The sequence below is a fragment of the Lepus europaeus genome, chromosome 21, assembly GCF_033115175.1.
Source record: "Lepus europaeus isolate LE1 chromosome 21, mLepTim1.pri, whole genome shotgun sequence".
Lineage (NCBI taxonomy): Eukaryota > Metazoa > Chordata > Mammalia > Lagomorpha > Leporidae > Lepus > Lepus europaeus.
The window spans coordinates 2,476,414-2,491,703 of NC_084847.1; the positions used below are offsets into that span (position 1 = coordinate 2,476,414).

General features: G+C 55.7%; 1 protein-coding gene across 4 annotated transcripts in view; it reads left to right on the forward strand.

Moving 5' to 3' along the window:
- Positions 1-15,290, forward strand: part of NAA60 (N-alpha-acetyltransferase 60, NatF catalytic subunit) — a 33,755-nt gene that overhangs the window by 8,587 nt on the left and 9,878 nt on the right. The window contains exon 1 of one of the 4 annotated variants that reach the window (XM_062180431.1): positions 460-604. The exons of the other annotated variants lie outside the window; for them this stretch is intronic. The gene's annotated coding sequence lies outside the window, so the exon portion shown is untranslated. Of the gene's footprint in view, positions 1-459; positions 605-15,290 lie in introns of those variants that run through there. 4 annotated transcript variants of the gene reach the window in all.

The window sequence follows — 15,290 nt, forward strand, 5'->3', positions numbered from 1 at the left end:
AGCCGGGCTGCACGGCGCGGTCGCGGGGCGAGGCCGCGGGCCAGCCCTGGCAGCTCCGGTTCCGTCGCGGCCACCGAGCGTCGACGCCGGGGCCAGCGTGGGAGCCGGGGCCGGCGTGGGAGCCCGGGCCGGCGTGGGAGCCGAGCCGGCGTCGGCCCAGGGCTGCCGGGCTGGGAGTGGCCTGAGTCGGCGTGCGCGTGAGGCGGACCCCGGCCCGGGACCCGCGCCCCCGGCGTCCACGCACGCCAGGCCCGCCGAGATCGCGGGCGGGAGGCCGACTCGGCCTCCTCCCAGCACCCTGACCCGTGCACCTGCAGCCGCGACCCCGGCCCGGCTTTGCTAGGCTTGCCCGTTCCAAAGATGGCGGTGGCGGCCTCAGGGAGGGAGCAGCCACGTGGGGGCGGCGGCCAATGGGCTTCCGGGCTGCGCGCCGGCCCGGTGCGGGGGGCGGAAGTGCCGCGGGCCGCCGCCTCCGTCCCGGTTGCGGCCCCTGCCGGTTACATAACTCGTTGCGGGACCCGCGCGGTCCTACTTCGCGGCTCCCTGCGCTCCCAGGATGTGCTGAGCCCCGAGACACCCTCGCTGCCGCCGGCTCCCGCCCGAGGTGAGGCGGCTCGCTGGGGCGGCGGGCGAGGGGTGGGCGGGGAGGCCGGGGAGGGTGGCCGCCCGAGCGGGCCCCCGGCCGAGGAGGCCGCGCTCCGGGAACGAGCGCCCCTCGCCGAGGAGGGTCCTGCGCAGCCTCAGCCCGGCCCGGAGGAGTCGCGTTGTCGGCGCTGGAAGGGGGTGGAGCCCTTGGCCCGGGGTCCGCTTCCGTGCGGACCCCGACACGAGTTGTGGGGAGAATGTGACGCTGTGAGGCCCTTGCCCATCGGTGCCCGCGGGGGTGACGTGGTGGGTCCGGCCTCCCGCGAGTTCAGCGCCGTGCCCCGGTGCTTGCCCGGTTTGTTACTTGTTGCACCCCCGTGAGCTCCTGGAAGCCGGGGGCTCAGGCTTGGCCGCCTCCGCGTCTTACCTGCTCAGGCAAACCTTGTGCTAGCAAGACCCTGGGTATCTGGTCTCTCGCAGATCCTGCGGCCAGCACTGACTTCGCCCTACGAATTGGCCACATCCCAAGCAGTGAGGGAATCTGTAGCCTCTCTGTTTGTCCCCTTGGAAGAGTTATGGGAGGAGGCTGTGGCCTCAGAACTACCCCCGCCAAGCATTCCTGTGCCCAGCTTGGACATCAGACAAGGAGCTGGTCGGCCATGAACGGCGACTGCTTCCTCCATGTGTTTTCACCTGCCCAGCCCCTGAGCCAGAGGCGTGTGTGTCACTGGATTGTCCTGAAAGACAAGATAGGAACCCGACCGAGTGGCCCACTGTGTGTCTGGGGTGATGGTTCATCCGGTTGTCAGAACTCGGGGGGACATTGGGGTTCAGGCGTTTTACCAAAGCACTGAAGGCATAAACCCCCTGGTTAATGCTTAACTGACCAAGGGGAAGTTTTGTGACTCCAAAGGTCATCAGTAGAAGGACTCAGTTCATGGAACGCTGCTGGCCAAGGAAGTGTTAAAAGTTCTCTGGCCAAAATGCTGGCTGCCAGGGGTTGAGGGGTGGAGTGTGTGTGTCCTGAACCCCAATGAATTAAAAGGAATCTGGAGCAGAATCAGGTCACACACACACACACACCAATGAATCGCTGTAAGCTTAGAGGAAACTCGGGCGGCTTCCTCCTCCAAACAGATCCATCGCGCACCTATATAGGTCTTCGCCCCTCTTCTGGGGTTTTGTGCCCATCAGAAGCAGTGGCAGGTGGCCCCTTGAGAATGGGGCACGCACAGGCTCCTGCATCGCCTTGGTGTGCTGGAGTTTGGGCTCAGTGAGCTTCCTTCTGTGGAGGGAGTTAAAGCTGTAACACAGTGAAGGCATGGCCTGGTGTCGGCATGCCAGGGTAGATATATATACACACACGCATTCTCACACACACCCCATTTTGTCCGTGTGTGTCCTATCTTTAGCCTCTCCTAGTTGTAACTTGAAGAGACTTTGTCACCATGTTTGTTTTAACCACACCCACGCGCAGTGTGGAGAGTATCTTTAGATGTGGCTGTCCAAGTTGCTTAGCAACAGCATGCTTCTGGCCTGGTGGAAGAAGATTCCTGGATGTTAGGAGATTTGAGGAATCAGAAACCAGGAAGGGTGGTGCTGTCACTACTGGGTGTGCTGACGACCCGGAAGCCTGTGCCTCTGGGTACCTGGGAGCCACACTTTGTGTGACAGCCTGGGGCACGTTTAGATCAGGTGATGCAGAGCCCCTCTGCGGCAGACACAAGGAGAAGACAGGCAGCACAGAGTCTTCAGGACTCTGAGTTCAGGGCGGTGCATGTCTGTGTTGTGCTGAAGTAGGCCAGAGGGGCCACTCGCGTGGTGACACCCCGACCACCGGGATGCAAGTGGCTGCTTCCCAGGCAGTATCTTTACTTAGTGGTTCCTCCATCTCTACATCTCATCCCCATCGACTTCTGGAAAGAACCGCAAAGGCCTTGTTTTTTGTTTTATAAAGATTTATTTATTTATTTGAAAGTCAGAGTTACACAGAGGAGAGGAGAGGCAGAGAGGGAGAGAGAGAGGTCTTCCATCTACTGGTTCACTCCCCAATTGGTGCTAACAGCAGGAGCTGCACTGATCTGAAGCCAAGAGCCAGGAGCTTCTTCCGGGTCTCCCACGTGGGTGCAGGGGCCCAAGGACTTGGGCCATCTTCTACTGCTTTCCTAGGCCATAGCAGAGAGCTGGATCAGAAGAGGAGCAGCCAGGAAACGAACCAGTGCCCATATCGGATGCTGGTGCTGCAGGCAGCAGCTTTACCCACTACGCCACAGCACCAGCCCAGCCTTGTGGTTTTGACATCTCAATTCCTTGTTTGCAGAAAGCGTGGCTGGGGTGTGAACTTGGCATTGAAACTGGTTCTGCTTATGCTGTGTAAAGTACTGTCAAGTAAAATGCTGATCAGCAAAATGATGCTGGAAGTTCTGGGTCTGTTTCGGCTAAGTTCAAGCACTGAATTTGACTTAGCAAATAGTTGTGAGTGCCTTAGCTAACTCCAGGGTCTGACCTCCTTCCCTGCATAGCATTCTTTGTCATACGACCCTTGATAGGAGCTGGGTGGCAGGGTGATTCAAGGTTTACTTGGGACCCAGATGTCTTACACGGCTCATTAGAGAAAGGCCAAGCAGTGTGAACACCAAATGCGCGTTTGCTCAGTGCCTGAGGGAGAGGTAGGAAGGGGTCTGATGGGACGTGGTGTGGGGCTCCAGCCAGCGTGAGCAGTGTTTACTGCAGCATGGGTCCCCAGCGCGGAGGCTGGCAGAAATGTGCAGCCAGTGTGAGGGGGCCGAGCTCTGAGCCAAGGTGGTCAGGTGGAGAGGGAGTAGTGGGCAGCTGGGCCAGCAGGCCGGGTTCTATGCAGCTCTGTAACTGCGGCAAGGCCCACGTGGGTGCGAGCCAACAGACGCCTCCAAAACTGTGGGTGAGAACCGGCTATGAATGCGACAACTTAGAGGTGTTTACGTGTCCCTTTAAATTATCAATAGACTTTCGGTGCCGCCTTTCAGACCCAGTGCCCTTGGAATAGCACGGATGCCACAAACCTAAACACAGTCACAGTGGAGTGAGAGGAGGCAGTCGTGGCCAGGGACGTGAAGCAACTGTTGAAGAAAGTCTTTGTTGCTCTGCCTCCACAGGAAGACGAAAGGGCACTTTGTCATCTGAACAGGGCGTGTTTTTAAAAATACTTCCAGTTGTATTTTTTGCAGCATAGTTACTGTTATTAAAAATCAGTTGATAATCCTCTTTGTTTACTCAGTTCCTGCAACAGTATCAATTTGGGGAGCAAAGTGTTGCAATTTGAACTTGAAGGTGGTTACTAGAAGAAAGCAATCGCATTTTATAAACTAGCAGGTGGGGAACTCCCTTAGGAACTGAGGAGGATTCTTTTCTGGGAAATGTCAAGGTCGGTGTTTGCCCGGGTCCTGTGCCTGTGTGGGAGTGTTGTTCCGATGCTTTTCGAAACCAGTTTCTCTTCGGGCAATGGCTCCTTGTGACTGGTGGTCCCCTGCTCGGTCTTGCCAGTCAGGCATTGGCTGCTCTGTGCTGCCTGCCCTCGGGTTCAGGTGACCTTGCTGGTCACTGACAACGTGCTGAGGAGTGTGCTTTCTGGCAGGGCAGCATGGCCTGGACGCACCTGTAGGAACCTGGCCCCAGAAAGTCCATGGGTCCCTTACCAGGCAAGCCATCTCCTATTTTTAAAAAATGAGTTTCTCGGCCGGCGCCGCGGCTCACTAGGCTAATCCTCCGCTTGCAGTGCCAGCACCCCGGGTTCTAGTCCTGGTTGGGGCGCCGGTTCGGTCCCGGTTGCCCCTCTTCCAGTCCAGCTCTCTGCTGTGGCCGGGAAGGCAGTGGAGGATGGCCCAAGTGCTTGGGCCCTGCACCCACATGGGAGACCAGGAGGAAGCACCTGGCTCCTGGCTTCAGATCGGCGCAGCGCACCTGCCGTAGCAGCCATTTGGGGGGTGAACCAGTGGAGGGAAGACCTTTCTCTCTGTTCTCTCTCTCTCACTGACTCTGCCTGTCCAAAAAAAAAAAAAAAGAGTTTCTCGTGGGAAGTACAAGAAAATTTTCGAAACAAAAATATTTTTTAAAATTTCCCCCTTAGTGTTGTGGGACAGTGGGTTCACCAGTATCTTGTATTGGAGTGCTGGTTCGAGTCCCAGCTGCTCACTTCTGATCCAGTTCCCTGGTCTTGCACCTGGGAATGCAGTGAAGGCTTGGGCCCCTATACCAATGTGGGAGACCCAGTTGAAGTTCTGGGCTCCCACAGCCAGACATCACAGCCATTTGGGGAGTGAATCAGTGGATAGAAGATAATTTATCTCTCCCCCTTTCAAATAAATAAATAAATCTCTTTATTAATGGTTTATTTATGTGAAAAGTAAAGTTACAGAGAGAGAGAGAGAGAGGGAGAGACAGAAGTCTTCCATCTACTGGTTCTCTCCCCAAATGGCTGTAACAGCCAGGGCTGGGCCAGACCAAAGCCAGAAGCCAACAGCTTCATCCTTTGTGCAGGGGCCCAAGTACTTGGGTCATCCTTCGATGCTTTCTCAGGCACATTAGCAGGGAATTGGATCAGAAGTGGAGCAGTCGGTGTTTGAACTGGTGCCCACATGGAATGCCAGTGCTGCAGGCAGCAGCTTAAACTACTGTGTCACTGTGCCAGCCCCACAATTTTATTTTGAAGAGCTTTGCCCTCAAGAAAAGGAGGGGAGCTGGCACTGTGGCGTAGCCGGTAAAGCTGCTGCCTCCAGTACCGGCCTCCCATATGGGTGCCGGTTTGAATCCTGGTTGCTCCACTTCCAATCTAGTTCTCTGCTATCACCTAGGAAAGCAGTAGGAGATGGCCCAAGTCCTTGGGCCCCTGCACCCACATGGGAGACCTGGAAAAAGTTCCTGGTTCCTGGCTCCTGGCTTTGGATCTGCACAGCTCTGGTCATTGCGGCCAATTGGGGAGTGAACCAGCGGATGGAAGACACCTCTCTCTCTCCTCTCTCTTCCTCTCTCTCTCTCTCTCTCTCTCTCTCTCTGCCTCTCTGCCTCTCTCTGTGTAACTCTACTTTCAAATAAATAAATAGGAGGATGTTCTTTTTACACCTTTATAAAAAATGTTTGTCTTTAAAACATTAAATTTTTTTAAGTGGGAGTTTATGTAGCCACTCAAATTGACTTAACGGTTACACAGGAAGCCTTGAAAATACTTCTGTATCCCTGTCCAGTAGCACCTCCTCTTTACTCTGCAATTTTGAATCTGTTTGGAATGCTTCTTTCTGGCATCAGTGCGCCAAATACCATGCCGTGCCAAGGGTAGGGGTTTACAAGTCAGTGCTTAGTGTATTTTTGTGGACAATGGGAAATAATTCTCCTCATGATTTGGAGAGACACTGTAAGATCTCCAGGCTGTTATTAACTAAGAGCAGCCATGAGAATTTTAATGTAACAATTTTCCTGGTGTTTTCCTGACAGCGAGAGCAGCCTGAGCTCCTGGCAGTCAGATGATGTGGGAGGGAGGGAGAGGTGTGGGCCGTCCACCTGCCCTGACTCCCGAGGCATACTTGGACAGGAGTGGGAATTTTTAAAAACTAATCTTGCTTATAAAAGTTAACCTCATGATCCAGTGGTAATTTATACCAAATTTGACCTACTTTCGTGTTTAGCATTTATTTGATTCTGAAGGATCTTAAATATAAACCCAGAGAAGCAGAGATTAAAAAAACAGAAAAGCCACAAAGCCCATCACAGGCGATGGGGAGAGTAAGAGGGCAGGGAGCCCTGGTTTGCTGAGGGCTGGCGGAGTAGGAGGTGTCTGAAACCCAATTCCCCCATGGCTGCGCTTTTCCCCTTACACGGTTTCCATTCCCCACCCCACCCCATAACAGTGCAAGGGTTTCTTAGAGCTGGTTAAGTTCCCTGTCCAAGAGCAGGTAAGTTCTCAGTTGGATGAGAGCCCTCGATGGGGTCCAGTGTTGGTGTTCGTTCAGAACGCTGGGGATGCGAGCACATTTTACCATCCCACACCCTAGAATCCAGTAGTGCACGCCCCAGAATCCAGTAGTGCACGCTCCAGAATCCAGTAGTGCACGCCCCAGAATCCAGTAGTGCACGCCCCAGAATCCAGTAGTGCACGCCCCAGAATCCAGTAGTGCACGCCCCAGAATGCAGTAGTGCACGCCCCAGAATGCAGTAGTGCACGCCCCAGAATCCAGTAGTGCACGCCCCAGAATCCAGTAGTGCACGCCCCAGAATCCAGTAGTGCACACCCCAGTAGTGCACGCCCCAGAATCCAGTAGTGCACGCCCCAGAATCCAGTAGTGCACGCCCCAGTAGTGCACACCCCAGAATCCAGTAGTGCACGCCCCAGAATCCAGTAGTGCGCGCCCCAGAATCCAGTAGTGCGCGCCCCAGAATCCAGTAGTGCGCGCCCCAGAATCCAGTAGCACGCCCCAGAATCCAGTAGTGCACGCCCCAGAATCCAGTAGTGCACGCCCCAGAATCCAGTAGTGCACGCCCCAGAATCCAGTAGTGCACGCTCCAGAATCCAGTAGTGCACGCCCCAGAATCCAGTAGTGCACGCCCCAGAATCCAGTAGTGCATGCCCCAGTAGTGCACGCCCCAGAATCCAGTAGTGCACGCCCCAGAATCCAGTAGTGCACGCCCCAGTAGTGCACACCCCAGAATCCAGTAGTGCACGCCCCAGAATCCAGTAGTGCGCGCCCCAGAATCCAGTAGTGCGCGCCCCAGAATCCAGTAGTGCGCGCCCCAGAATCCAGTAGCACGCCCCAGAATCCAGTAGTGCACGCTCCAGAATCCAGTAGTGCACGCCCCAGAATCCAGTAGTGCACGCCCCAGAATCCAGTAGTGCACGCCCCAGAATCCAGTAGTGCACGCCCCAGAATGCAGTAGTGCACGCCCCAGAATGCAGTAGTGCACGCCCCAGAATGCAGTAGTGCACGCCCCAGAATCCAGTAGTGCACGCCCCAGAATCCAGTAGTGCACGCCCCAGAATCCAGTAGTGCACACCCCAGTAGTGCACGCCCCAGAATCCAGTAGTGCACGCCCCAGAATCCAGTAGTGCATGCCCCAGTAGTGCACGCCCCAGAATCCAGTAGTGCACGCCCCAGAATCCAGTAGTGCATGCCCCAGTAGTGCACACCCCAGAATCCAGTAGTGCACGCCCCAGAATCCAGTAGTGCGCGCCCCAGAATCCAGTAGTGCACGCTCCAGAATCCAGTAGTGCACGCTCCAGAATCCAGTAGTGCACGCCCCAGAATCCAGTAGTGCACGCCCCAGAATCCAGTAGTATTCTGGTTTTGTTTGGGTTTTGTTTCTTAGAAGCTACCATCTGCTGGTTCACTCCTCAGATGCCCACGGTGGCTGGGGCCAGGCCGTGGCTGAAGCTGGGCCAGGAATGCAATCCAGGTCTCCTGCAGGGGTGGCAAGTGTTGAGTTGTCCCTGTTGCCACCCAGGGTCTGCAGGGGTCGGAAGCTGGAGTCAGGAGCCGGAGCTGGGAAATGAACTCAGGCACTACAGTGCAGAGGAGTACAGATACCTTCACCGCCAGGCTGGGTGCCCATTCTGTGTGTTGTCCTTTGAACACCTGCCAGATCTGAGTTAGGGATTCTGTGCTGGGTGCGCCCTATCAGGTAGCCTCCTAGAACATTCGCAGTTTGAAGAGCTGCCGGGGCACTGGTGCTCTTTGGAGCCACCTTGTTGGCCTCATTCTCGTTCGCGTCTCAGTGGTCTCCAGCTTGGAGCTCTCGTGGCCGCTTGAGTGGATCTGGAGCCCAGGCTCATCCTGCAGCCTCATTCCTTGTCAGGGTGTGCGTTTACACAGTGTAGCACGGCTCTTGGGATGCCCCATCCCATATTAGGGTGCCTGAGTTCAAGTCCAGCTCTGCTTCTGATTCCTGCTTGCTATTAATGCACCCCCTGGGAGGCAGCAGGTGATGGCTCAAGTACGGAGGTCTCTGCCAGCCCTGACTGTTGTGGGCATTTGAGCATTGAACAAGCAGATGGAAGATCTGTCACTGTCTGTGTGTGTGTCTCTGCCTTTTGAATAAAATGAAAGTAAATAAATAAAAAAATTTTTAAAAAGAAGTGTGGGGAGGCCAGCACTGTGGCGTAGCAGGTAAAGCCACTACCTACAGTGCCGGCATCCCATATGTGCACCGGTTCAAGACCCAGCTGCTCCGCTTCCAATCCAACTCTCTGCTATGGCCTGAGAAAGCAGTAGAACATGGTGCAAGTGCTTGGGCCCCTGCACCCACATGGGAGACCTGAAGGAAGCTCCTGGCTCCTGGCTTCAGATTGGCTCAGCTCCAGCTGTTGTGGCCATCTGGGGAGCCAACCAGCGGACGGAGGACACCTCTCTCTCTCTCTCTCTCTCTCTCTCTCTCTCTCTGTGCTTCTGCCTCTCTGTAGCTCTGCCTTTCAAATAAGTAAATCTTAAAGAGACAAAGAAGTTTGGTCCAAGGCCTGCGAGTAAGGCAGCCGTGGGGTCTGACCTTGGGCCCACAACTCACTGTTCTGCATCGCTCTGGGTTATATTCTTGTGTCTGTTCTTCCTCTTTGTCACTTATCCTCCAATTCTGACACTGACCAGGGTGCAAAACGTGAGCCATCCTTGCCACTGCTGCCCGCAGCCTGGTCCTCAGCTGCTCTGATGGGGACCCTGGCAGTGATGGGGTGGTCAGCTCAGCAGTGAACAGGCAGGGGGCGTGGCCTGGGCCGGCTGCACTCAGCTTCCTCCCCTGGGCAGCCCCGCTGCGGGGCAGCCCCCTCCGCAGCCGGAGCTTGCCCTGCTCCCTGGTGCGCAGAAGCGGTGGTTTCCGGAGCGCGGAACGCCCGGGCACCCCTCCGTGCTGCCGGCTCTGCTCGGCGCTGTGACCCCAGTGCCAGAGCGGGGCTTGAAAAACTGAGTCGACTGTCTTCTCGGTTTGAGATGTCGGGATCCACTGACCCAAAGGAGCGGCGGGTGTGGCCCTGAGGTGCAGCCAGAGCCGCCTTGTGTTGCTGGCTGCTTGGCTGCTGTGCGGTGAACCTGCAGCCCCTCTGGACGTGAGTGCCTGCCTAGTGCCCCACCTCAGTCCCCCTCCCCACTTTCTGTCTGCTGGTACTGCCTGTTCTTTTTTTTTTTTTTTTAAGATTTATTTATTTATTTGAAAAGCAGAGTTAGGGAGAGACAGATCTTCCATCTGCTGGTTCACTCTCCCAAGTAGTTGCAACAGCCAGAGCTGTGCCAATCCAAAGCCAGGAGCTTCTTCTGGGTCTCCCACGTGGGTGGAGGGCACAGCACGTGGGCCATCTTTGGCTGCTTTCCCAGGCCATTAGCAGGGAACTGGATTGGAAGTGGAGCAGCCAGGACTCGACCTGGCACTCATATGGGATGCTGGTGCTGCAAACGGTGGTATAACCCGCAGCGCCACAGCTCTGGCCTCACCACTAGCTCATTCGGCCAGTTCTTGTCCATCATATGCACTGAACACCACAGGGTCATTTGTGTTTGAGAAGTCTTCAGTTAAGTGTGGGCCGTATGTGGGCTCCCCTCAGAGTAGGAGGGGCTGGGCTTTAAGAGGGAGGCTGTTTGGAAATAGAGCGCTGGTATCTGCTCTGGTCACCTTGTGAATGACCCGTTCTCCTGGTCACCCATGGGCACTGCTCATTGGGGCGGATAGGCTGTGCCTGGCATTGCTTGCTTCCTGCCCCTTAGCCCAGCTCACTGTTGGACATGCAACGACCTGTTTCCCTCTTCTCCCTAAAGACAAGAGAATGTGTGCGATGATTTTGTCAAGCGTCAGAACCTCACATTGTTGATGGGCCTTGTACGTGGATGAGCGTGCACTGATTGAGAGGAGGCTGGCGTGCTTGTTGAGAGAAAGGCCTGGCCTGGTGCCGTGTCACAGCAAGGGAGACGGCTCCTGCTGTGTGCCCAGGAGCAGGTGGGGCTGGGGGTGAGACAGCAGAGTCTGAAGGCTGCACGGGAGGTGGGAGGGGAGGGCCGGGAGGCGTGTTCTGCCCCCGTGGAGGGCGCTGCTTGCCGATGGCAGACGCAGGCCCCAGCTGCTCTCAGCAGGGAGGAGCCGCGCAGACATGACGTGGAAGAAGACACAGAGAGGCGGGGTGGGTGGCTGTGGCTGCCTGACACCGGAAGTCTGCTCTGAGCTCCAGGGTGGAGGCCAGAGCAGCTCTCAAAGGCCTGAGAGACCAGGCTGGTTTTCCAAGGTTCAGGGTGGCTTGTCTATAATTAGAACAGCACTTTTGAAGAAGGGGAAGGCCCCTGGGGGCCGACATCAGGGCAGGCCTGGCCAAGGAGGGACGTCTCCAGGAAATGTGGTGGTTTCCGCTTGCTTACATGGAGAATGAGTGGAGCGCCGGCGTGGGAGTCCTGAGGGTGCCCGGAATCCCCACCCCAGAAACTGGACCACAATCCATCTCACGTCTCCTGGCGCTTAGCTCTGCTGGCGAGGGAGACGGAAAACACACCTGTGGACATTGGGGACATCTTGGTTCCGCTCCATGTTCCCTCCATGACCTGAGCACAGGGGTGGGTGAGGTACTGGATGAGGGAGCTCCCAGCCAGGCTGTTGGTGCAGCCAGGGTCAAGTCTGTGCGCCAGCCCCCTCCAGCCGCTGCAAGTCCTCGGGGAAAAGCAGCCTTGAGGATGGTGACTAAGGTGTTGTTTCAGTGCAGAGGGGAGATGGGACTGCAGCAGCCTCAAGGAGAGAGGGAAGGAGGGAGGGAGGGAGCAGGGAGGACAAGGGACAGGCCGTGTGGCAGGCCCCAGCTCCCACAGTTCTTTGGATCTTAAAGGAGCCAAGGTGTACCCTTCCCTTGATTATTTGCCCACATCCTGGGAGTCCCAGAGCCTGGCCCCCAGGGAACAGTTGTCCCTGCAGGCATGAACCTTGGGAGTCACGCTGTCACCGAAGCATGGGGTAGGTGTTGGGTGCAGCGGTTAAGACCTCACCCGAAAGGCCTGCGTGCCTAGATTCCAGTCCTGGCTCTACTTCCAGCTCCAGCTTCCTGCTAATGTGTGCCACAGGAGGCAGCACGTGATGCTCAGGCACTCGGACCCCTGTCATCCACGTGGGAGACCTGGGTGGAGTTCTGGGCTCCTGGCTTTGACCTGGCGCAGCCCCAGCTGTTGCAGGGCATTTGGGAAATGAACCAGCAAATGGAAGATTTTCTATATCTCTGTGTCTTTTGTGTCTCTCTCTCCCCCTGCCTCCCTCCCTCATCTCTGTGTGTCTTTATGCCTTTCACGTAAAATGAAAATAAATTAAAAAATTTTTTTAAATTCAGATGAACTTTGCCTTCTCCTGTACAAGTGCTCCTGTGTGATGAAGAATGTGTCCTGTGCCTTCCTGGGAAAGCGGACAGACACACGGCCTGGGCACGGGTGGCTTTGGTGTCCTCAGCCCATGTTCGGCTCAGAGCAGAGTGCGCCTGTCTCTCCCAGAGCCTCTGTGCTGGCTCTGCCGCTCTTTCTCTAAGCAGGTCCTCAGGGTTCTTGTCCCTCACGTCCTGTGGGCAGCCTCGGAACAGCAGACTGCGGGACTCGGAATGCGTGCGGAAGGGTGCCCACGGGCGCCAGTGCCAGGTGTTGCTCTGCCCTCAGCCCCGCACCTTCCTGGGCCCGGTCCCTCACCTGCAGTGGCAGGCCCCATCTAGTGTGTGGGGACAGTCCTCATCACGTGCATGGAGAGCGGTGGCCGTGCGTCCTGCACACACCGGGGCTGCCTTAGAGCCAGAAAGTGCTGTGAGCCGAGACCAGCACCCTTCACCACATGCAGGGCCCTGGCCCTGCCACTAACGGGGACCCCACCCCACGTGGTGACTCAGCTCACACTGCTCTGTTTCACTCTCGTCGGGACCAGCTTGGCCGCCCTCAGCAGGCTGCGAATAGTGTCCCTGCATGAGGTACCCAGTGCTGCTCACAGAAAGGCCCCCTGCCCAGCCTGGCCAGGTAAAGGAGCTTTGCCGCTTGGCTCGGAAGGGACTGACAGCAGTGGTGGGTCCATGCGCACCCCCCCACCCCGCCCCTGCTGGGCCGCCACCTGCTGAGCCCACCTGATTGCTTCCTTTTCTGGCTGGCAGAGGCTCATCTGCCTTCCGCAGGCCTCCCCGCTCCTGCCTTTGGTCTGTGGGACTGGGTCACAGTAGGCCCCGCAGTGCCTTTGGTCTGTGGGACTGGGTCACATTAGGCCCTGCAGTGCCTTGCAGTTTTCCTTTTGGTTAAATATGACGTGTTTCTATTTTTAAATCAAGGAGTCCAAAGACCCAGCCTTTGGAAACATGGAAATCCTTCCAATAGGGATGCGAGAATCCACAAATAGTTGTGAACTCAGAGTTCAGTGTTTTTCTTGAAAGTCAGCCAGAAGCCCGTATTCCCACTTTGATCAAGAACCGCGTCCCAGGAGCACTGGGCAGAAGTGCATAAATCCTTGGATACACGACCAGCATCCCGGTACAGTGGCTCAAGCTGCTGCCCGCAACTGTGACATCCTGTCCTGGAGCACTGGTTCCAGTCCCTGCCGTTCTTCTGACCCAGCTCCCTGCTAATGCTCCAGGCAAGGCAGCAGAGGATGATCCAAGTACTTGAGCCCCTGCCACGCATGTGGGAGACCCAAGTGGAGTTGCTAGATCCTGGCTTCACCCTGGCCCAGTCCTGGCTGCTGCAGGCATTTGGGAAATGAACCAGGGGATGAAAGATTGCTCCCTCTCCATTGCTCCAGCTCTTTGAAAAAAAAAATGTATTTATTTATTTGAAAGAGTTACGGAGAGGGAGAGGCACAGAGAGATACAGAGGCCTTCATCCACTGGTTCACTCCCCAAATGGCCACAACAGCCAGAGCTGGGCCAGTCTGAAGCCAAGAGCCAGGAGCTTCCTCCGGATCCTCCACACGTAGGCCCAGAGGCCCAAGGACTTGGGCTATCATATATTCTGCTTTCCCAAGCCGTAGCAGAGAACTGGATTGGAAGTGGAGCGCCAGGACTTGAACTGGCACCTATAAGGGGTATCAGCGCTGCAGGTAGTGGCTTTACCTGCTGTGCCACAGCACCAACCCCCCAGCCCTTTTTTTTTTTTTTTGTATTTTATTTGAAAGAGTTACAGAGAAAGAGGGACAGAAAGACCAGCTATGGGTTCATTCCCAAATTGGCCACAATGGATGGGGCTGGGCCAGGCCAAAGCCAGACACTTCATCTGGATCTCCCACATGAGTGGCAGGGGCCCAAGCACTTGGACCATCTTCTGCTTTCCCAGGGGCATCAGTAAGGAGCTGGATCAGAAGTGGAATAGCTGGGACTTGAACCTGCACTCATATGGTATGCCAGCATTGCAGGCAGCAGCCCAACCCATTGTAGCACAATGCCAGCCCCACTCTGGCCTTTCAAATAAATAGATCTTTTAAAATATAAAGATTCTAGGCTCTTTCCATCATCTTTAAAAAAAAAAAAAAAAAAAGACAAGGCTGTCCTATGGAGTTCTTCTTAGGCTATCAAGCCTCAGTCTGGAGGCTTAAAAAAGTTTTAAGTCAGCATTATTGGAACTTAACAGACGTACACACTGTATAATGCACCCATTTTAGCTGTGTAGCTCAGTGCGTTTTGACAAGTGTGTGTGTGTGTGTAACCACTGCCACCACAATCATGATACAGAATAGTTCTGTTTCCCCAGGAAGCCGCTCCCCTACCCCCAGCCTTTGTAGTCAGTGCTGGGTCTCAGACAACCACAGAGGTCAAAGTTGTGCTTCCTCCACTTCCTGGGCTATAGCAGCGCTCAGCTGCTAAAATGGGTCTGCCTCTAGCCACCCAGACCCTGACAGTGCCAGGTTGCTCCCAGGGGCCTGTGCTCCTCCCACCCTCTGCTGAAGGCAGAGCTGACAGTGTCCTGTTCTTCAGCTGTCCCCAGGAGCTCAGACACCAGTGGGCGCAGCTGGGGGGGGTTTCTGGAACTCTGCAGGTGCTGAGGCTGCAAGGCCTTGTGCTGGCAATTTACATATGACTGCAGAGAGAGGGCCTTGTGCTTAGCTGGAACCATGGCGCAAGGGGCGCCGGTGACCTTGAGCTGCTGCCATGCGTATTTCACTATACGCATTGAGTGTCTTGGATGTTGCCCCAAGTATAGCAGTGAATGACAGCTGTCCCATTCCCTCAATTATTTTGTTGAAAAATTGAGCATATGTGACAATAAATACCGGTGTTATACTCTACCCGCTACCTAATTCAGCAGCTGATAGCATTTTGTCACATCTGCTTTATAATTTATGAGTAGTTCCAACGTAGCATTGTAAACATCACGATGTCTCTCTCCAGGAGGTGTCCGCATGCATCCCCTAAGACTTTGTTGCATGTTGCCACCAAGCCACGCCAGAGCTAAGAGAACGAACCTCAGCTTTGTACTGTCATCTGCTGCCCGGGGCTTATTTAAAGCTCCCCAAGTGCGGCTGCAGGCTTGCGTTTTTCCCGTGGGAATCTACATATCACATACAGCCTCAGGCCTCCTGTCTTTAACAGTGTTGGCTGTTGGAAGAAGCTAGGCCGCCGGTCTTGTTTGTCCGCTGCCGTGTGCCCTTTGCCTCACTCCTGCGTGCTGCTTGGCATCAGCAGTGTCACGAGGAGCTAGGTCTGAAGGCACGAGTGGGTTCTGGCCCAGCATCGCAGGCGGGAGCTTCCTGGGGCTTCAGGCAGTTCCCACCCAGTT